Source organism: Plecotus auritus (assembly GCF_963455305.1).
Source record: "Plecotus auritus genome assembly, chromosome: 6".
NCBI lineage: Eukaryota > Metazoa > Chordata > Mammalia > Chiroptera > Vespertilionidae > Plecotus > Plecotus auritus.
Genome location: NC_137773.1, coordinates 174,867,036 through 174,887,987, shown reverse-complemented (window position 1 = coordinate 174,887,987; position 20,952 = coordinate 174,867,036). Strand labels below are relative to the sequence as shown.

Here is a 20,952-nt window from a genome sequence, read left to right as displayed (position 1 = left end):
GTCCCTCGCTTTGTAAAAGCGCCTTCCAGCGGACCTGCAATGAGCTGTGTGAACCTTCCTTCACGAAGAACAGACGCTTCCCTAACGGTGGCCAGGAAACCATTATTATCGCTAAAATGTCCTTCCAGTCAGATCGGGACCCCCCAAAAGATCATTGCTGCTTTTCCAAATTACCCACGAAACGTTTGGACCGTAAGCGGAACGCCATCCTGGTGCCTGTGTTGAGTTTCTAACAATAGTACCTGCTTTACGTGGGTTCGACATTGGGGCCTTAATTAGGCTGACCTTTAAAGAAAGAGCTTTCTAGAACCGGAATTCTTTACCGGACTTCTGCAGGGCACTTCCCGGGCAATCGACCCACCCAGATAGGATGACACAGGCTTTCTCATTTGTGTCGGATGCCAAATACTATGGGTGTCCCCCAAAATGTACACACACTTTGAGTGATCATTAATCCCAATGGGTTAACTCTGAAAAGAAAGACACATCCATCGAGCCATCAGCTGTTAACGCGTGTCTACATGTCTTGGGAACACCCTATATTTTTGTCACTTCCTCTGCCAAACACCACAGTCCTCTTTAGAACCCATCAGCACATTGAAAATGTAATGCATGCTGAGAGCAGGCGAAATGTTGCCTAATGCTAAAAACCATGTTTCTTTTTGGGGGTGAGTGAGGGCGGGGTGGGGGGGACAAAACCCAAAACCTGCTCTGATCAGCACCTTCTAAGCAGAGAATCATTCTGAAGAGTTTGCAGCGTCTGATCCCGACCCATCCTTGTCTAACTCTTCCCTCGGCTTCCAGAGTCTACACACCTTCCTGTGCCTCATTCCACCTGAATCCCCGGGGAAGGAGGAGGGAACCTGGCCTGAGGGGCACCGTGTGTTAACCAGAGATCACCTGTTTCCCATTGTGTGGTCACGCCCTTACGCTTGGGTGTTGCGACAGTGACGTCCTCAGATGGTCAGAGGTGACACAGTCTCACCCTTCAGTTCTATGGGTTTTTCTCCACCAGCGGGGGTGGGGAACATTTGGCCCGCGGGCTGTAGAAGGCCTGCAAAACCATTGGGTCTCGTTTGCTATGTGACTTAGAGCACACCCTCCATGTCACAGTTAACAGGATGCTTTAATCCCCAGGAGGGACGAAGAAGAGTCGTGCGTCGGGAACAAGAATCTTCAGCAAGGACACAGGAAGCGCAGGTGAAAGAAAATGCCAGACCTGAGGAGGACAAAGGGACGCGAGGTACTGTTACCTGTCCTCGCCGCAACCCTTTCTGATCCCCTCGCCGTCTCTTCTCCCAGCCCGACGTAAGCGTCAACCCAGGAACTGCCGTGGGAGCTCTGGGAAGTGGGCAAGTCACACAGTACACAAAACATCGTACTGTAACTTCCGACCCCCAGAGGACAAGGAAGCGGTTTGAAACATGTCTCCAATGCAAAGTTCAATTGGACCATTATTATTACTGTTCTGTGAATTATAAAAATAGTATGTTTGATGCAGAACTAAACATACAGGAGGGAAGAAAGAAAAAGAAAGGAAGGACAGAGGAAGAGAAGGAAAGAGAAAGGGAAAGAAAAGAAAAGCGAGACTTGGCATCGTCATGGCAATGGCCTACATTCACCAGGCAGTTCTCTCTTAAAAATAGTAACAATAGAATTTTTTTTTTCCCTTAACTTTGCTGGAATCACTAATAGGTGCTTCCAATTACCAGAGAACAAGACTCATAGGATCAGATTTTGCATAATTTTTCCTTTCACTTGCAACTTCCCAAACAAAATGCCATACACTGTTCCTGACTTCATTTGCTTCTTAAGCAAGGCCGGCACCGGGACTACTTAACTCCTCCAGGGACTCAACCAGATGAAAAGATCTAGGATGGCTCCATTGTCGAAAAAACGCCGGCGGTCCTGTGGAAATGATCTAACTCAGGCGAACACTGGAGAGTTTAGAAAATGGAAATTCTATTGTCATCACTTTCAAAGATTCCGGCAACACCCCTTCCTCCTGGGACACACTGACACTTGGTGGGGCTGGGAAACAAAGAAAAGCAACAAAACCAGAAAAGCAGCTGCTGCAGTGACTCTGCCAGCTGGAGGGCGTGCTCCAGGTCAGCGGGCTGCTACCCGGGCACCTGCCGATACCCGGACCCACACAGCAGGAAGTGTTTCCGGTTTGTGAAAGATGGTTCAGAGGGTCAGGAAGGCAGGTACAGGCCAACCGGTCTCAGCCTCATGTTCAAAGCCAGGATCGTCTGATTTCCAAATTCCATTCAGTTGAATCTGACCCTGTTACCCACACCGCGCAGGTGAAGAAATCCCGCTGAAATCCAAGCACAGCACCGGGTTACCGGGCGGGGACACCAGGGGGCCCCGTCTGCCATCAATATTCCAGTCCTCATATTAGTGAGAAGCTATTTCTTCAGCCACTTTAAGTGAAACCGCTTTTATTTTGCAAAAGGAAAGACGTGGTTTTGTTGTAGAGTACAGCACGGAATTGCCAGCCTAACTGCTCGGCTCCTCGTGCACGCAGCGGCAGACGCACAAACGTAACTTTCCTTTCTGCGAAGAGGCCTTCACCCATGAACAGGGTGGCTTAGGACGTGATGGAGAGCAAGTTCCTCTCCTGATCGCTGGGGCCGATGATGCTGGGGTGGAGGCGGCCTGGGAGGCGGCCTGGGGCAAGGTAGGAGGTCTCCCACGGTCCCGGCTCCCTCCCCAGTCAGACACCGCAGCGCCCGGTCCCCAGGTGTGGAGGGGGCAGCTGGGAAAACGTGCAGACATCACCGAGTGTTTCCCCGGGGACACCGTCCCTGGCCGGCTACCGATAGAGAACCTGTGTTAAAACGCAGTCTTGGTTCTGCACACCCAGGGGGGGAGGGTGTGCTAGGAGGGCGTATGACGGGTCCACAGCAGCGCGAGAGACACAGACGAAATGCTGCTGAGTTTAAAGAACTTCTTCTGCCTCAAGGATGTGGCATTTCATGCTGCGTTGTCTCACATTAATGCACCGGGGCCACGGTGGGGGGCCTCAGGTGTCTATCCACACGGTAGGCTAACGTATCCAAGCAACAACTCACGCTTTTTGCACGCACACCCTACGACTGGACCAGGCCGAGTTTTCATTCCTCACTCACTGTTATTTCATAAAAGGGACCTTCCCCGACAGTAACGACATCGGGATAAGAAACGATGTCTACAACACTCCAACCCGACTCCAACACAGCAGTTATTACTGAAAACCAGTAAGTCTACATGGCCGATCCCAACGGGGCCGCGAGGAGAAAGTGATGGTGAACGTTTGTCCTGACTCAGTGGCCCTTGCTGACCCCCAGCCCCGAGTTACTCGTGCTCATCGGGAAGCGGGAAGTGCAGAGAGCGGATCGCGGAAAATCTTTTCTTAACTGGTTCTGGAAAGCACTTTTTCTTCCCACAGCAGGTCCGCAAGTTTGTACGACTAATCCATCCGTTTTGATTACAATGGAAACTTCCCTCCATTACCCAAGAGCATGCTAGATTCCAGACGTAAATGAAGAGAATGGTCATCTTGCTATGGTTCATTCCTAGAGATGTTAGAGCAGGGGTGGGCAAACTTTTTGACTCGAGGGCCACAATGGGTTCTTAAACTGGACCGGAGGGCCGGAACAAAAGCATGGATGGAGTGTTTGTGTGAACTAATATAAATTCAAAGTAAAGGAGCGGAGGGGAGAGCAAGAGAACCCTCCGCTCTTTCGGCTCCGCGGGCCGGATAGAACAGCCGAACGGGCCGGATCCGGCCCGCGGGCCGTAGTTTGCCCACGGCTGTAGAGGGTCAGGGGGGAGGAACGACATTTCCTACGCCAGGCACCGGGTCAGGGCCTTTCAGTCGGCCCTCACTTCACCCACGTGACCTTGCGCGTGGACGTGGCCATCTCCTTGGAGGTGCGGATGGAGGCTCCCAGGGGAGCTAGTCCGAGACAGGCTGTTACTCAGACGGCCAGGTGCGCTGCGACAGCACAGTCAACAGAGGGAAACAGTGTCTCCTTTTCACCAAGTATCCCAAAGACAACGTGAATAGAAAAGGTTAGAAGCCTGAAGAACGGTTTCGCCCCAGCAGACGTTCCGCGCTAGATAAGAATGCCGCACGGGGGTAAACAGATGTTCCCCAACCACCGAGCGTGTTACACGGTAGGTTCATAAATCAGGCGCTAAGTGTACAAATCATGTATCTTATTACATAAAAGACGGCAGCTGGAGTGATTTTCAAAACCTCTCGCTGAAATATGATGGGGCCTGTGTTCTTTGAGAAATTGGTTGAATACACAGGAGTTTAAATTCTCAGATGCGGCAGCCCGATAGCAAATACGGCGAGGGTGGGAGATGGTGGCTATGCATGTGCTTACGCGAAGCTGAACTGTACGTTGCAGGATCACATAATTGGAATTATGACTATTTTTGCATCGAGAAAAGACACAGCCCACTCACCGGAAAGGTCCTTAATAAATCTGAATTTTACTCTCATCGGTCCCCCTCAGCCCAAGCGACTCCTCTTGTTGCTGAAAATATACTCCCAGCTGTCAGAATTTTAGTATCAATCAAGCCTCTCTCTGCACCCTGGGCTTCGCGTGGAAAAAGCTTGGCTGACTCACAGATAAATCTGTCTTCCTCCCGTCTGTTTATGTTTACGGTACCTGCTCGAGCCGGGAACCAGACGGTGACAGTGAATTAAGGCCACACAGGCAGTCGTTTTCACGAAACCGCACACAGGAGCTTGCAATCCACAGAATAAACATGCAGGCCCCCGGGGCCGGCAGACTGAGCAGCATCCAGGTTTCATTCCGGCGGCACGGAACCAGGCTGCGTGTGGCACGTTGCGCACGGCAGCCACGTCCTCTCCAAGAAGACCCCAGTGGTCCTGGACGCGGCCACGGCGTCTGCGACAGCGCCGCTCTGAGCACGGGCTGCGCCCCAGCCCGTGAGAAAGAAACCCCGATGCTGAGGCCCACCCGCTCCCTGGAGCGGAGTCTGCCTTTCTAACGGGACTCCCCAGGGCCCTGGGGGCAGAGGAAGTTGGAGGAGAACTGGTCTCGGTGTGAAGTTGTGATAATCAACAGGCCCCCGGCCCTGTGCTGTGCAGACCTGGGATGGCCTTGGCAGTCTTGGAAGTTCTGGTAAAAATATACAGAAGTCTTTTTGTCCTTTTTAAATGTTTTTATGATTTGAGAGAGGAAGGGAGAGAGAGAGAGAGAGAGAGGAACATCCATGATGAGAGAGAAGCATGGATCGGCTGCCTCCTGCACGCCCCCTACTGGGGATCGAGCCCACAACCCGGGCCTGTGCCCTGACCGGGAATCAAACCGTGACCTCCTGGTTCCTAGGTAGACACTCCACCACTGAGCCACGCCGGCCCGGCACAATAGGCAAGTCAGCACTGAGATGTCTCCGAGGAAATGCTTCTGTCACTTAGTGCAGGGCTAGCCGTCAGAGAAGCCCACAGCCAAGGGCAGCAGCGGCCTGCTCCCCCCTTTTCCTCCCATGGTGGGGCTCGGTGCCTGGCCAGTGCTGGTGACCACCCTGCCCTTCCCTCCTCCACAGCTGGAGGTGGCGTCAATGGTGGGGTGCACACTCTGAGCCTCGTACTGAACGGCCTTTGGTAAAGGACTGGCAGGAAGCACCCAGGCACCCAGAGGGGAGCTCCCAGGCAGGAGAAGTGGCGCCCCTGGTGGCGAGTGCTGAGATGACACCTTAACTGGGATAAGCCCTGCTCACCCTAGAGTTTCTCAGTGGTTCTCAGCCTTCCTAATGCCGCGACCCTTTAATACAGTGCCTCGTGTTGTGGTGACCCCCAACCATAAAATTATTTTCGTTGCTACTTCATAACTGTCATGTTGCTGCTGTTATGAATCGTAATGTAAATATCTGTGTTTTCCGATGGTCTTAGGCTCTATAGCAGCGGCTCTCAACCTGTGGGTCTCAACCGCTAGCAGGGTCGCCTAAGACCATCGGAAAACAGATATTTACATTACAATTCATAACAGCAGCAACATTACAGTTATGAAGTAGCAACGAAAATAATGTTATGGTTGGGGGTCACCACAACACGAGGAACTGTGTTAAAGGGTCGCGACATTAGGAAGGTTGAGAACCACTGGTTAGGATCGATGCTCAACACTCAGAGGGCAGTTTGCTGAAGAGGAAAGAAATCCTCTGCCCAGCTTGTGTGGCTCAGTGGTTGAGGGTCATCTGATGCACCAAGAGGTCACCAGTTTGAACTCTGATCAGGGCGTATGCCCCGGTTGTGGGCTCGATCACCTATAGGGGGCGTGCAGGAGGCAGCCTATGGATGTTTCTCTCTCGTCAATGTGTCCAGCCCTCTATCACTCTCCCTCATGCTCTAAAATCGGTAAAAACAAATTTAAAAACTCCTTGGGTTGCTCGCCCAGCCCAGAGCCCTGTCTCTCAGAAGAACCCCCTCCCAGCACCAGGCCGAAGGCAGTCCAGTGTCGCCTCTCCCTGAGAAGTGACACAAGTGGGGTCTTCTCTCTGTAGAATTGCTGATTAGCGTGCAGGAACTACATTAGACCCGGAGCCAGTGGGTCCTGCTAGGACAGGGCTAGGATGACCCGGAGCCGGTGGGTCCTGCTAGGACAGGGCTAGGATGACCCGGAGCCAGTGGGTCCTGGTGGTACAGGCCTAGGATGACCCGGAGCCGGTGGGTCCTGCTAGGACAGGGCTAGGATGACCCGGAGCCAGTGGGTCCTGCTAGGACAGGGCTAGGATGACCCGGAGCCGGTGGGTCCTGCTAGGACAGGGCTAGGATGACCCGGAGCCGGTGGGTCCTGCTAGTACAGGGCTAGGATGACCCGGAGCCGGTGGGTCCTGCTAGGACAGGGCTAGGATGACCCGGAGCCGGTGGGTCCTGCTAATACAGGGCTAGGATGACCCGGAGCCGGTGGGTCCTGCTAATACAGGGCTAGGATGACCCAGAGCCGGTGGGTCCTGCTAGTACAGGCCTAGGATGACCCGGAGCCGGTGGGTCCTGCTAATACAGGGCTAGGATGACCCAGAGCCGGTGGGTCCTGGTGGTACAGGCCTAGGATGACCCAGAGCCGGTGGGTCCTGCTAGGACAGGCCTAGGATGACCCAGAGCCGGTGGGTCCTGCTAGTACAGGGCTAGGATGACCCGGAGCCAGTGGGTCCTGCTAGTACAGGGCTAGGATGACCCGGAGCCGGTGGGTCCTGCTAGGACAGGGCTAGGATGACCCGGAGCCGGTGGGTCCTGCTAGGACAGGGCTAGGATGACCCGGAGCCGGTGGGTCCTGCTAGTACAGGGCTAGGATGACCCAGAGCCGGTGGGTCCTGCTAGTACAGGGCTAGGATGACCCGGAGCCGGTGGGTCCTGCTAATACAGGGCTAGGATGACCCGGAGCCGGTGGGTCCTGCTAATACAGGGCTAGGATGACCCGGAGCCGGTGGGTCCTGCTAGGACAGGGCTAGGATGACCCGGAGCCGGTGGGTCCTGCTAATACAGGGCTAGGATGACCCGGAGCCGGTGGGTCCTGCTAGTACAGGGCTAGGATGACCCGGAGCCGGTGGGTCCTGCTAGGACAGGGCTAGGATGACCCGGAGCCGGTGGGTCCTGCTAGGACAGGGCTAGGATGACCCGGAGCCGGTGGGTCCTGCTAATACAGGGCTAGGATGACCCGGAGCCGGTGGGTCCTGCTAATACAGGGCTAGGATGACCCAGAGCCGGTGGGTCCTGCTAGGACAGGGCTAGGATGACCCGGGAACCAGTGGGTACTGCTAGGACAGGGCTAGGTACCCACTTTTAACTGACTGCCGTACACCTAACCCAAAAAGAAGAATCTGCAAAGCAAAAGGAGACCACATGGCAGACAGAGAGACAAACAGATGCAACAGACCGCACGGTCCCGCCTGCGCACCTGACCTTACTTCCGGCTCTGGCCCGGCGTGGCGGCAGGTCCTGTGAGGTGCCTGGGACTCATCCAGTGAACTGAGTCTTTGCCGGACTAGCTTCGGTTTGGCTCATCGGCTGAATCGATGGGTGATATTAGGCAAAACATCTCTAATTCCTCACGTCTCTATATTTTGAAACTTAAAATGTGAATTCTATTCCATCGAGACACCTTTTCTCCGAGGTCAGAAGTTCGGACAGATGCTGAAGCCACTTGAGAAAAAGGCAGATTTGCACAATTCAAGGTTCTGAGCAGGAGCCGGCGTGGGGGCACCCGGAGGAGTGCTGGCACTTTAAATAGATAATGGAGCCAGCGACACAGCAGGTTCTGTCCCCGGGAGGCCGCCGCCCCCGTGGCATCTGACACAATGTATCCCGCGGACTCCTGCTGCTGCCAGTGCCTCTGTTTTGAGTTTAGAGCCTTTTCATTTGTATTTTCCCCAAATGGCTCCTGTCTGCTTGTCAAGTGGGACTCTCGCCTCGCCGGGAGCCCTGGCTCCTGATAAGAAGCTGGAAGCTGGGCTGGCAGGGCTGCTGGCGGCGCCCGGAACCGGGAAGCAATCCGCGTTCCCCTGCACCCGAGTGTGATGCCAGCAGCGCCAGCCACTGCAGCTCAGCGCCGCTGCCTCCTGGTAGGATCAGGTTCCCCAGCACCGTCCCCAGTCCGTGCCCACCCCGTCTGTGCCCAACCTGGTCCGTGCCCACCCTGGTCCGTGCTCACCCCGGTCCGTGCCCACCCCGGTCCATGCCCACCCCGTCTGTGCCCACCCTGGTCCATGCCCACCACTGTCTGTGCCCACCCCGGTCCGTGTTCACCCCGTCTATGCCCACCACTGTCTGTGCCCACCCCGGTCCGTGTTCACCCCGTCTGTGCCCACCCCGGTCCGTGCCCACCCCAGTCCATGCCCATCCGGTCCATGCCCACCCCGGTCCGTGCCCATCCGGTCCATGCCCACCCCGGTCCGTGCCCATCCGGTCCGTGCCCACCCCGGTCCATGCCCATCCAGTCCGTGCCCACCCTGGTCCGTGCCCACCCTGGTCCGTGCCCACCCCGGTCCGTGCCCATCCGGTCCGTGCCCACCCCGGTCCGTGCCCACCCTGGTCCGTGCCCACCCCGTCCGTGCCCACCCCATCCGTGCCCACCCCGGTCCGTGCCCACCCCGGTCCGTGCCCATCTGGTCCGTGCCCACCCCAGTCCGTGCCCATCCAGTCCGTGCCCACCCTGGTCCATGCCCACCCCGGTCCATGCCCACCCCGGTCCATGCCACACAGGCTGTTCTGACATCACCCGGCAGGTGCTTCTTGACCCCTGCGTGCAGGAGCCCTCATGGGCACTGAAGGGTGAAGAGCACCCACCTCTGCCCACCTGGAGGCTCCGCACGGTGCCTATGGATCCCGGGCCTGGGGTCAAGAAGGAGCTGCGTCTGAACCAGCTCTGCCACAGGTTTACTGAGCACAGTTACACGCCTGAACTTCCAATTCTTTATTCCAACAAACAAACCACAAAAACAACACAGCCGGCTGGGGTGGCTCAGTGGTTGAGCACTGACCTATGAACCAGGAGGTCATTGTTTAGATTCCTGGTCAGGGCACATGCTGGGGCTGCGGGCTCGATCCCCAGTAGGGGGCGTGCAGGAGGCAGCCGATCCATGTTCCTCTCTCATCCCTGGTGTTCCTACCTCTCTCCTTCTCCCTTCCTCTCTCTCTAAAACTCAATGAAAGACTTATTAAACACACACACACACACACACACACACACACACACACACAGAAATGTTGGAAGCTTTCCTTGGGCTCAGATGTAAATATGAGGAGGACACGTGTTTGCGGGTCAGGAAAGTGCCTGGCCTGGCGCCCGCGCTCCGATGGAGCTGTGAGAACCTCGGCGCCCCCACGAGGGAGGCTGCTTCAGGCTCTAACACACGTCCATCCCCGTGTCTGCGTGGCCACGGCAGCGGCAGCCGGCTCCGGGGGAAGGAGGTCCCCCTCGCTTCTGGGACAGTGAGCTTGCGGCCCGACGTGAGGGAGACCCCTGGCATCATGGGAGACGCACAGCCGGGGCGAGGGCACTGCTGTGTGATGAGTCACCGAACATTCCCGAGCCGCTTCCTCCACAGCAGCTGAGGGGTGTGTCCTGGCTTCTCCCGGGGGCTCTGCTCCTGGGTGCTGGGAGCCCGCATTCCTGGCAGCAGCCACACTGGGCGGTTCTCTGTGCAGCACCCGGCACCGAGCTGCCGCCCTCCGTATGTTTGAGGGGAACTCACTCCCGGGACTTAACCACATGGGTCACTGCCTATACATGGCATCGCCACACGGCACTGAGCTGCCGCCCTCCGTATGTTTGAGGGGAACTCACTCCCGGGTCTTAGCCACGTGGGTCACTGCTGATACATGGCATCGCCAGAGTGCAGCAATGAGGGTGCATGCAGGCGTGCTTGCTGGAGGCCATGGCACACGCCGGGCCTGCATTACCCACAGCTGTGCAGGCTCTGCGGCCACAATCCACAGGTGGACGGCCTCCTTTGTTGGGGTTCCCTATCTTTGCCCCACAAAATCGGGTGCCATTTGCCTGCTCTGCTCCCCATCTTTTCTTTGCGTAAAGGATAGTCCCTGAGGAAATACCAAGTATAAGCATCAGTAAAATATGGACCGAGAGCTATTCATCCACAGCTCTTTCTCCGACTAGAAGCTACGAGAAGGCATGAGGAGGCACCGAGGCCCTCGGTGGGAAACAGCTCCCAGGGCCTGAGGCCAGGACCGCCCGCCACGGCCACTGCGTTTCAGTCTTTATTTCGGCATCACGACCGTGGTTGGCTCCTACCGCACCCGTCTCTACCGCCGACGCCTGGCTTTCGTCCGAAACCATGTGCAGGAGGACAGAAGTGTCCCGGGTACTCTGACGTCCCTTTCGTGTCGCTGCCAGCAACCACTGGCGGAGGCTTTATTTTCCTGCCATTGCCCTCCCCCCCCCCCGGAGCGCAGGTGAGGGTGAGAGGGTTATGGGGCAGCTGTGGCCGGCACCTGCTCCAGAGAACCTGCAGGGGCCGCCTCACGTCTCTCCTCTGTCCCCTGCGGCCTGGACCCGGCCTCAGCCCACTCTGCAGACGCTGCGATTCTCTCTCCCCTTTGAGAGCCTCCTTCCTCCTCCAGCCAGGACCCAGGCCGCCTTCCTCTCCCCCTAATCTTCTCTCTCCAAGGGGCTTAAATGGAAAACCACCTCCACCGCTTCTCCAAGGCCCTGCCAGTCCTTGACCTTTGAGACCAGGGCCTGTCTCCCTGGGAAGTGGGTCTGACATTGGGGGAGGGGACTCTGCTCTCATTGCCATGCCCTGCCCCCGCCCGGCTCCCCAGCGGTACCTGGACACCCCTCCCCCACCCCCTCGGATGATATTTCACCCCTTTCAGATACAGATGGCGGCGGCTTCCTTTCAAATCCCCCACGTGCAGCCTCTCCGATTTCTCCAGCCTGGCCGGGTCCCGCTGCTTGTTTCCAGGACTCGGCTCCTCGTATCGCCCCGCAGCTTCCCTCTGAGATGTGGTTCCGCTTCGTACCTGAACGTCCCCACGGAGTAACATCATCTGCGTCCATGTGTCGGGGAGAACGGGACTGAGCTAAGCGTTTGCAAACAGCCCAGCGGTCCCGGAAGCTTGGAGGTTGAGGAAACGTTCTGTACAATCTTTAGACAGATATATATATTTTTTTCTTTAACATTTTTAGGACCACACTGACAGCAATTCATCGGCCTTTGGGTCCTATTGGTCAGTACATCTTTGACAGCGATGCTCGAACCCTGGGAGTCTGTGGCCTGGGGACCACTTTGAAAGGAGAGACTCTACCGAGAATTACAGGCTGTTTAGGGTGATCTATGAAGTTTCTATTCCCGATCACATGTGCGATTGGACGGGCGGCTGTACTAAATGTTCTAAAAACTTTGCTCTGCATTTTGACAAGCTACCATATGTCTTAGTGTAAACACGACAAAGTGAAAACGTGCCCTAATTTCTCTTTTCCTTAGGATAGGAGCAATGGCGCGCGCTTCTGTTGAAAGGCCTTAAGAAGTATCTTAGAGCAATCGACAAACACTTGATTGTAATCTGACCGCTTGAGGCCCTCCTGATAGCAAACCTAATTTCATTCATTCCATCGGCGCCAAGCGACATAACGGTTCTTTACAAGAGGGCTGACCACTTCATTTGTGCCATTATGTAAATTGGAAAGAATTCCAGTAAAAACAGTGGAATAACTAAGCATTAGAATATTGGGATAAAGTAAGTTATTTCCTAAAAACCTGTCCATTCTAAATCTGCTGAGCTTAAAGCAGAAAACTGATTTATCAAAGGCATCCAGTCCCAACTTCTCATTTTCTAGATGAGAAAACGTAGCCCTGTGACATGTAATGATTGCTCTAACATCACACAGTTGGCCAGTATCAAGGTGGAAGGAAACCATGAGCCCTGATATTCAGTCTGTTTTCTCTTCCCTTTAGTTCGTAGGGAGATAAGTCATAGAATTATGAGATCATTGTGGACCATGGGATTTGAACACTCTTTCTTAGAGATTAAAAAAGTTGATGCTGGAAATTTCTGGTGTTGAAAAAGTGGTGGACTTGGCTAATAAGGTAGACCAGCACCCACCTACAAACAGAAAACGAATGAATAAAATACAACTACATTTTAAAAAAATCTGTCAAGCTTAAAATAATGAGAGTGACCTCTGAAGGTGGCTAAGATCACGCAGCACACGTCAGCCTACGGTTCACAGACACGCGAGGCTTTGCTGCAGGACCGGGGCTGTGAGCCAGGGCGTTAATGCCCCATCAGACATTGTACCAGAGGAAAACAGATCAAAACCTCCGAATAAAACAGAGATCCCCTCAATCTATGAAAGGAAACTAGAAAAACTAGGCAACGTGGCCTCAAGAATGAGTATGGAATTTTGCTCTCTGCCTAGGGCTCAAGGTGTCCCCTCCAACAAACTGAGACCAAAAACTTCACCAAGTGAGAGGATCTGACCTAAATGTATACAACTCACGAAATGTAGGAAACGAACAGAGGAACTGCAGTGGGAATGTTTCAAATCCCAGGACATGGATAAACGCACACCCCGGGGCACGCTTCCACAACACAGGGTGCAAGCACCCCCCAGGGAAAGATACCTAACACGGGCTCGCAGGATACAGGGGAGGAGAAGAACCCACCGCAGAAAGGATCAGCTGGCACGGGACACAGAACGTGCAATGGAAGCACCAGAAACACGCGGTTACGAGCGTGGGTAGACAACAAGGGTGTGTGAAGTGACTGCCGATAAAAAGAAATGGGGTCCACAACAAAACAACAGAATATTATGATTAAAAAGAAGAAAAAAAAACACAGAAAAAAACCAACGAAATAGAACTTCTTGGAAAATGGTTATTGAAATTTCTAAAAGCCAATGGACATTTGAGGTTGCCATTAAGTGCTTTTTACAAGTATTCTGGTTCTCCTTTATTTCTGGGAAAATATTAATATCGTATTTCCCTGCCCTCCTTGGAGTCAGCATGACTGTGTGGCTGCCTTTGCCAATGATATGGCACGTGTCCACTTGGGGAAGAAGCTCTCAGACCTAGTCCACAACCCACAGTCCTCTTCCTTTTCCCTCAGGAACTGCGGCATCCTCCAGGGGGTGACCCCGCCCACAGGGGTCCCTGCACCCAACAAGGAGCAGAGCCCCCAGGATACCTTGTGCTGGGCAGGTAACACGAGGGAGAAATAACCTCCGTGGTTCTAGCCCCGGAGAGGTGGGGGGTTGCTAGGACAGCATAAATTAGCTGTCTGGACTGACACACAATGTGAAGTAGCAGAGCCAACAATGATGAAGAACGGATTTAAAAATTGGACTAGGATTTTTTTTTTAATCCTCACCTGAAGATTTCCATGGATCGTTAGAGAAAGAGTAGAAGAAGGGAGGGAGGAGGGACGATGGAAGGGAGGGGGAGAGAGAAAGAGAGAGAGAGGTACATCGATGTGAGAGAGACACGTAGATTGGTTGCCGTCCACCTGCATCCCGAGTGGGGTCTGGGGATGGAACCCGCAACCCAGGTATGTGCCCTTGATTGGGAATCACACCCATTACCCTTCGGTCCACAGGCTGACGCTCTAACCACTGAGAAGCACAGGCCAGGCTGTAGTAGGAATTTAAGAAGTTTGCCCAGAATGCAAAACGGAGATATAAAGGAATAAAAAAAATATGAAATGATCGCTGTAAGTTATGAATAGGAGGAATGAATGGCCCAGGATAGGTGTAATTAGATAGGCAGAAAAGGGCAAACAAGCAAAATGTTTCATGTCAATATTCAAATACATGATGGGTAAGAATTTTTCAAAACGGAAAAAGGGAAATTTGTCTTCTGGTTGAAAATCACCACATGAGAAAAACTACAAAATAAACACATAATTAAACTTATCATAATGAGAATGTGGCAGCCGAAACCGGTTTGGCTCAGTGGATAGAGCGTCGGCCTGTGGACTGAAAGGTCCCAGGTTCGATTCCGGTCAGGGGCATGTGCCTTGGTTGCGGGCACATCCCCAGTGGGAGGTGTGCAGGAGGCAGCTGATCGATGTTCTCTCTCATCGATGTTTCTAATTCTCTATCTCTCTCCCTTCCTCTCTGTAAAAAATTAATAAAATACATTTTTAAAAAAAATGAGAATGTGGCACTCCCATCACGAAGAGAAAACCTTAAAAGCAAACAGAGAAGACAGATCACATAAGAGATTGTCAACTTGCCCAACAGAAGACTAATTAGCTACTGTAACCAAGAACAGAAAACAATATAACCCTATCCGCAAAGTACTGGGGGGAAAACCACTGTCAACTAGAAATTCCAAAGCTAGGTTAACATTATACACGCAAAAAAGCACAAGAAGGGTAATTCATGAAAAACAATATTAAACAGTTTACTATTAAGAGAACATATGGGTATGTTGAGGCAAAGGGACCTGAACTCAAAGGAAGTGAGATGCCAAAAGGAATGATGAACAATAAATTGGTAAATGAGGGGAAAACCTATATGAGTTGAGCCTTGATTATATTAAATATAAAACGAATAATTGCGAACTGTAAGAAAAATCGAGTTGAGCTGAAATACTACGCACACAACAGTAACTTGAAACTCTGAGAGGCAGGATTAGAGTTAAAAGTCTGGAGGTCTGATTGGAGCACGTTATTAAAACTGGGGCACTGCTCAGGTTCCATTTTAAGGGAATCGACTAAAAATGAAAGAGTGAGAGTCCAAAGTAATAGGAAGGGAGAGTGGAATAAAGGAAAATAGGTTAGTCCATTAGCAGGTGGGAACAAGAAATACATGGAAACAGAAAACCAACACAAAATATGCAGAGACACACACAAAAACTACCACAATATATGCAGACCCATAAAACCTGACACAGAGTAAGATGGCAGAGAGAACGCTACAATATTTTGGGATTCAAAATAAGTTCAAACAATTCACATCTCTGGGTAAGAGAGAGAAAATAAACCAGATAAAAAAAAAAACATACCTCGATGCTATTGACAGGAGACCCGCCTACAGTGATATATGAGGGTTGAAGGCCAAGTAGGAGAGAAATCCCAGGCAAATGTTAATAACTAAAGCAGGTATGGCACTCTGCACATCAGGTAAAGTAAATATTAGGTCAAGAATCATTATGGAGGACAAAAAGACTCATCCCATAACGATCGAAGGTCAAGTCGGGAAGTTCAACGGAATCTGATGCCCATGCGTGACCAGTAGCCCAGGTCACATGGGTAGGCAGTGACCCTGACCCTGACCCTCGCTCCTCACCCTGGCCTTCCCTGCCTGGTCTCCACGGGACCTCACACAGTTTGAACACTTCACCTGTTTAGATGTCTCGCTGCTAGAGAGCGGACGGAAAGTTCCGGGCCCTTACGCAATGTATCGGCAGCCCAATCGCCGGATCCTAAGTCAGGGGCCCAGAAACAGTTAGACCCCAATAAATGCCTGTTGAGGAAACCGAGGACCCAAAGGCCACCCACGCGGCCTGCTCCTTCCCTTTGTCCACAGGGATGGCCGGATGGCCGCAAGCAGCCTCGGGGTCACAGGGAGCGGGTCACTCGGCCACCATTTCATAATGAAGATGACAGACATCTGCTTGACGTTACAATGTATCATACACTCCCCGGAATCCCTCAGTGACCCCCCCGTGCCCACACTGTGCTCGCCATTTCAGTCTTCACAGACAAAGCCAAAGGTGAAAGAAGAAATCTCTACTATATTCTGCAGGAAAAGACGCATCAATAATAAAAATGATGGGCGAAGGACATGGACGTTTTCCGGCAGCGGCTCATTGTTTATTGCATTCGGAAAGGCCAGCGCAGACACATTTCAATGTCAGCCACGGAGGTGTTCTCTCAGCTCCAACATCACCCCCACGGTGTGTTAATGCTCCCCTCGGCACAGGTGGTCTCATCTGGGCCGGAGAAGGCTCCGGGGACTGACTGCGGACAAACAGGGAGATTACAAACCCTGCTTGATTTCGGAGAGGAAAGGAGAGCGAGAGAGAGATAGAAGCATCAATGATGAGAGAGAATCATCGATCATCTGCCTCCTGCATGCCCCACACTGGGGGATTGAGCCCACAACCTGAACAGGTGCCCTGTCGGGGAATCTAACCGTGACCTCCTGGTTCATAGGTCGATGCTCAACCCCTGAGCCATGCCAGCCGGGATGCATGTGGTCCTTTATTGTCTGGTTTCTTTCCTTATTTTAGTTTTAAGGCTCATGCAGTTGCAGCATATATCAGCATTCATTTCTTAATCGATTTTAATTGGTTAATAACAAGATGAAAATACAGACAGAAAGAAATGTGACCATCTTATCCCATTTGCTCTACGTGTGTAGGTTGGACTAGACTTTATGGTATTAACAAAGCAACTTTAATTCATGCAAATCCATGTAGCCTGCTAGTCTCCACTTTACAGATTGGGGGGGGGGGGGCACCCTCAAAGAGATTAGTTTATCTTCCCAAATATGGGAGCAAGGATCGGAGCACAGGGCTCTGAAAGCAACGGCCGAACATGTCCACTTAGGTGATGGATATGTGGCAGGACCCCCGCAGTGGCCCACTCAGCCGCTGGACCTGTGACCCCCGGTTCACCAGGGACAGACTCGCAGAAGCCGAGCCAAGCTCGCCGGTCCATCAGTTCCGCCGGCTCTGTCGGGGCAGCCAGGCAGCCAGTCAGAGACCTGATGAAGGAGGCGGCACAAGCATCCCCACCCTCTGATTCCAGGACACGTTCTTCGCCCCAAAAGGAACCCTGGGCCCCGCGGCCGACACGCCCCATCCTTCCCTGCCCTCGGTCCCGGGAGCCACTAACATCTGCAGAGGAAGGCGGCCGCCGCTGGCTTGAGCCTTCTGGCCCACGTGCCGACCCGAGGCCTGAACACCGCGCCTCAGGGCTGGGGGAGCCCCAAGCAGCCGACGCGACGTAGTCCCAAGAGACAGGAGGTGGTCACCGTGTTCAGCCTCTGGGCTGGAGCGGTTTGTTACAGAGCGATACCAACTGGCACAGAAAAATGCCGCTCTCCTCCTCGGCTCACGAGCAACATCGAAGGAATAAGTGAAATCATTTTTTTCTAAATTTTTAAAATTGAGAATGTTAAAGATTATCTTCTCCGAGAGTCAAAATCACACACTAATATTTACTAGTACACCATGCCATCAATCCCTGTACTGAATAACTGATTATTTCTATCTTTTTAAAAAAATATATATATATTTTATTGATTTTTCACAGAGAGGAAGGGAGAGGGACAGAGAGCTAGAAACATCAATGAGAGAGAAACATCGATCAGCTGCCTCCTGCACACCCCCCACTGGGGACGTGCCCACAACCAAGGCACATGCCCCCGACCGGAATCGAACCTGGGACCCCCCAGTCCAGAGGCCGACGCTCTATCCGCTGAGCCAAACCGGCCAGGGCTGAGCATTTCTATCTTGATTGGCAGATAAATTGGCCATCAAGAGATAATTATTGCACCTTTTAAAATAATTCAGCCTTTTCCTGTGTGTGCACCCGTGGAATGAGCTCTTTCTCCACTACGATGCCCAGTTTACCCTAGTCAGCGTGAACAACAGTCAAGGTCCCTTTAAGGACAGATGCTGCTATGGATGAACTGTGTCCCCTTAAGAGCGATGCTGAAATCCTAATTCCCCGACCGCCAATGCGACCTTATTTGGAGAAGGGTCTTTGCAGATGTGTTCACATTGGGACGAGGTCACAGTGGAATAGGGTGGCCCCTAACCCCATGACGGGTGTCCTTATAACAAGAAGGACATTTGGACACAGACACGCAGGGGGACAGGGAGATCTGAGTGATGGAACTTCACACAAGGAACACCGAGAACTGCGAGGACCAGGAGGTGGAGGAGGCCAGAAGGGAGCCCCTTGGCGCCTTCAGGGGGAGCCGGCCGCCTGCACCTCGAGCTCAGACTCTGACCCACGGAACCGTGAGAGAGGAAACCCCTGTGCTCCATAGCACCCAGTTCACGGTGCTTCCTGACAACCGCCTTCGGAAGCCGACAGACACCATTGCACGTTTGCAGATCTGCATCTTTCATTGCGGGAAACAATGTAGACAGATTACTCCTGAAGGTTTCCCCTTTAAGTCCTGAGTATTTGTCGGGCCTCGTTGACTTCATACTTGTGTGAATTTGACTAGTGAAACATCCTCTCCTGTAAAACCATTTGCAAAACTGCAGCCCCATTTACTTCGTTCTCCTTCACTCCCAATACTCTCCATTATGCCAAATTCTGGAGTCTTGAATTCTGAAATTCATCAGAACCACAGAAACACTGCCTTAGGGAGCCCCCCGCAGAGAGACCTGGGAAAGGCCTTCTTTCCCTCCCTCCGGTCAGGGCTCAGTGTCCATGACGTCACTGCCTTCACGAACCGCAGCCTTTCAGAAAACCATCACACATGAGTTCATGGTGGCAATGGGTCCTGAAAAGTTGTTGCTGTTTGTTTCCATAGCAACTAAGCATGCCAATCAGCGGCGAAGGAGGGCTCTTCCCTGTGGGAAGCTTACCTTTCAGGGCAGTTCCTGGGGCCGTGTGCTGTGCAGTGACTGCATGTCAGTGATTCCTGGAAGAACAAAACACACAATTAGTGCCTGTGCGAGTGTAAATGAGCTTACATGTACCAGGTGCATGACTCCTCCCACTTTAGAGCGGACTTAGAGAAAATGGAAAGCGAATGCAGCTGGTGTGGCCTTCGGGCTTGATGAAACCGCTCGGAGGGGCCAGGAGGCCAGGTCCTCCCTGCTCGGCCTCCCTCTGGCCACGTGACGTCGGACAGCTCAGCCCCCAGCCTGTGTTAGTAGACGGGCTCCAGGAGCCCAGGATACCTGGTGGTGTTCAGATTCAGTAAAAAGAGACAATCTCCTCAGAAGGCACTTCACAGAGGGTTTAAAATAATGAAATGGTGAGCAAGGGAGGAGGAGACACCTGTGGTTCTTGGTATGTACATAAATATGGAAAATGAGGGTAACGGTACACAAAACAAACTCTCCCCCAAAATATAGCATTCTATGTTCTCTTAAGGCCACCAAGTTAAACTTTAATTGCAGAATAATTTTGTACCTGAGAGTATTTTCCCCTGAAGCAGTAGTTTTTCCCCTCTCAGGAAAATATACACACAATATTACCAAGAATAAATGCATATATTCATATCTCCATGTTTATGTGTATGTGTGTGTCCTCTAAATGAGTCTCTACTGTACATAACTTTACATCTCAGTAAAGTCATTTTGTCTTGAGATATTTTTATGATTGAAAAGATCATTAATGTAGATGTATATGTAGATTGGCCGCTCAGAAATATCATTAATTATACAAGTCTAGTCTAACTTACATTTACATGTAGCTTTCAGTGAAAACTCTGATTCATTGCTCCTCATTGGAAACACTGCCCAACCACTGTGTTACAAAGTGTTGTTACAAAGTGAAGTGACCGAATGTACATGTTACCCTGTGCTCCTACGTGACCGTGTAGCGTGGGAAGAGATCACTTTTACACACAGGAACCCAGCCACTTAGGGCAGTTAACTTATTTGTAATGCATCCTATATAATAAAAACATAGTAGGCAAATTGTCCCCTCAACTGGGAGTTGTCCGGGAGTTCGACCAGGGGGCAGGGCCAGCTGGGGGAAGGGAGGGAGGCCCCAGCAGTGGCAGGTGGCCGGGGAAAGGGAGGGAGTATCTGGTCAGCAGCTAGGGACCTACCAGTGCACGAATTTCGTGCACTGGGCCTCTAGTATAAAATAAACAGGCACCCCCCGTGTTACCATTCTCTCTTCTCTCTGGTGCACCCCCCCGCCCCTCAGCACCGGGACCCTATCATAGGCCACGGACATGCATTGTGCATAAACCAGTATTACTAGTTCAGAGCAGCGCGCTGTGCCTTTGGTTAAGTGAAAATGAAGGTCGATCGCGTCACTAAGGGTCATAGGACACTTTTCTCTCCTGACAAACAGCCTGGTGACAGAGCAGAGCTGGATGTGGACGATTCCAGAGTTTACAGGACCACAGGTGTCCTTCTTAACCACATCGACAGGTCACTTTCCAAATGGGAATTGGAGATGTTAGCTTGGATAGAACCAAGCCTTCAGAGACCATCTATCACAGCTGTGGGCAAACTACGGCCTGCGGGCCAGATCCGGCTGTTCTATCCGGTTCTCTTGCTCTCCCCTCCGCTCCTTTACTTTGAATTTATATTAGTTCACACAAACACTCCATCCATGCTTTTGTTCCGGCCCTCCGGTCCAGTTTAAGAACCCATTGTGGCCCTCGAGTCAAAAAGTTTGCCCACCCCTGAATTCTGTCACAAGGCTAAACAGAAACCAGGAATCAAGTTAAAAAATAAAATAATGGCGCTGAAAACACAGGCTATTAAAATTACAGTGACCCCATGCAAAGGAAAGGAGTTTTGGAAACCTGATCT

The 20,952-nt window shown here is 52.3% G+C and overlaps 1 protein-coding gene across 3 annotated transcripts in view; it reads right to left on the bottom strand.

Annotated features, from left to right (window-relative positions):
- CNTN4 (contactin 4) overlaps positions 1–20,952 on the bottom strand; it is a 476,106-nt gene that overhangs the window by 353,012 nt on the left and 102,142 nt on the right. For all 3 annotated transcript variants that reach the window (XM_080672715.1, XM_080672714.1, XM_080672716.1), the window contains exon 2: positions 19,039–19,094. The gene's annotated coding sequence lies outside the window, so the exon portion shown is untranslated. The remainder of the gene's footprint in view (positions 1–19,038; positions 19,095–20,952) is intronic.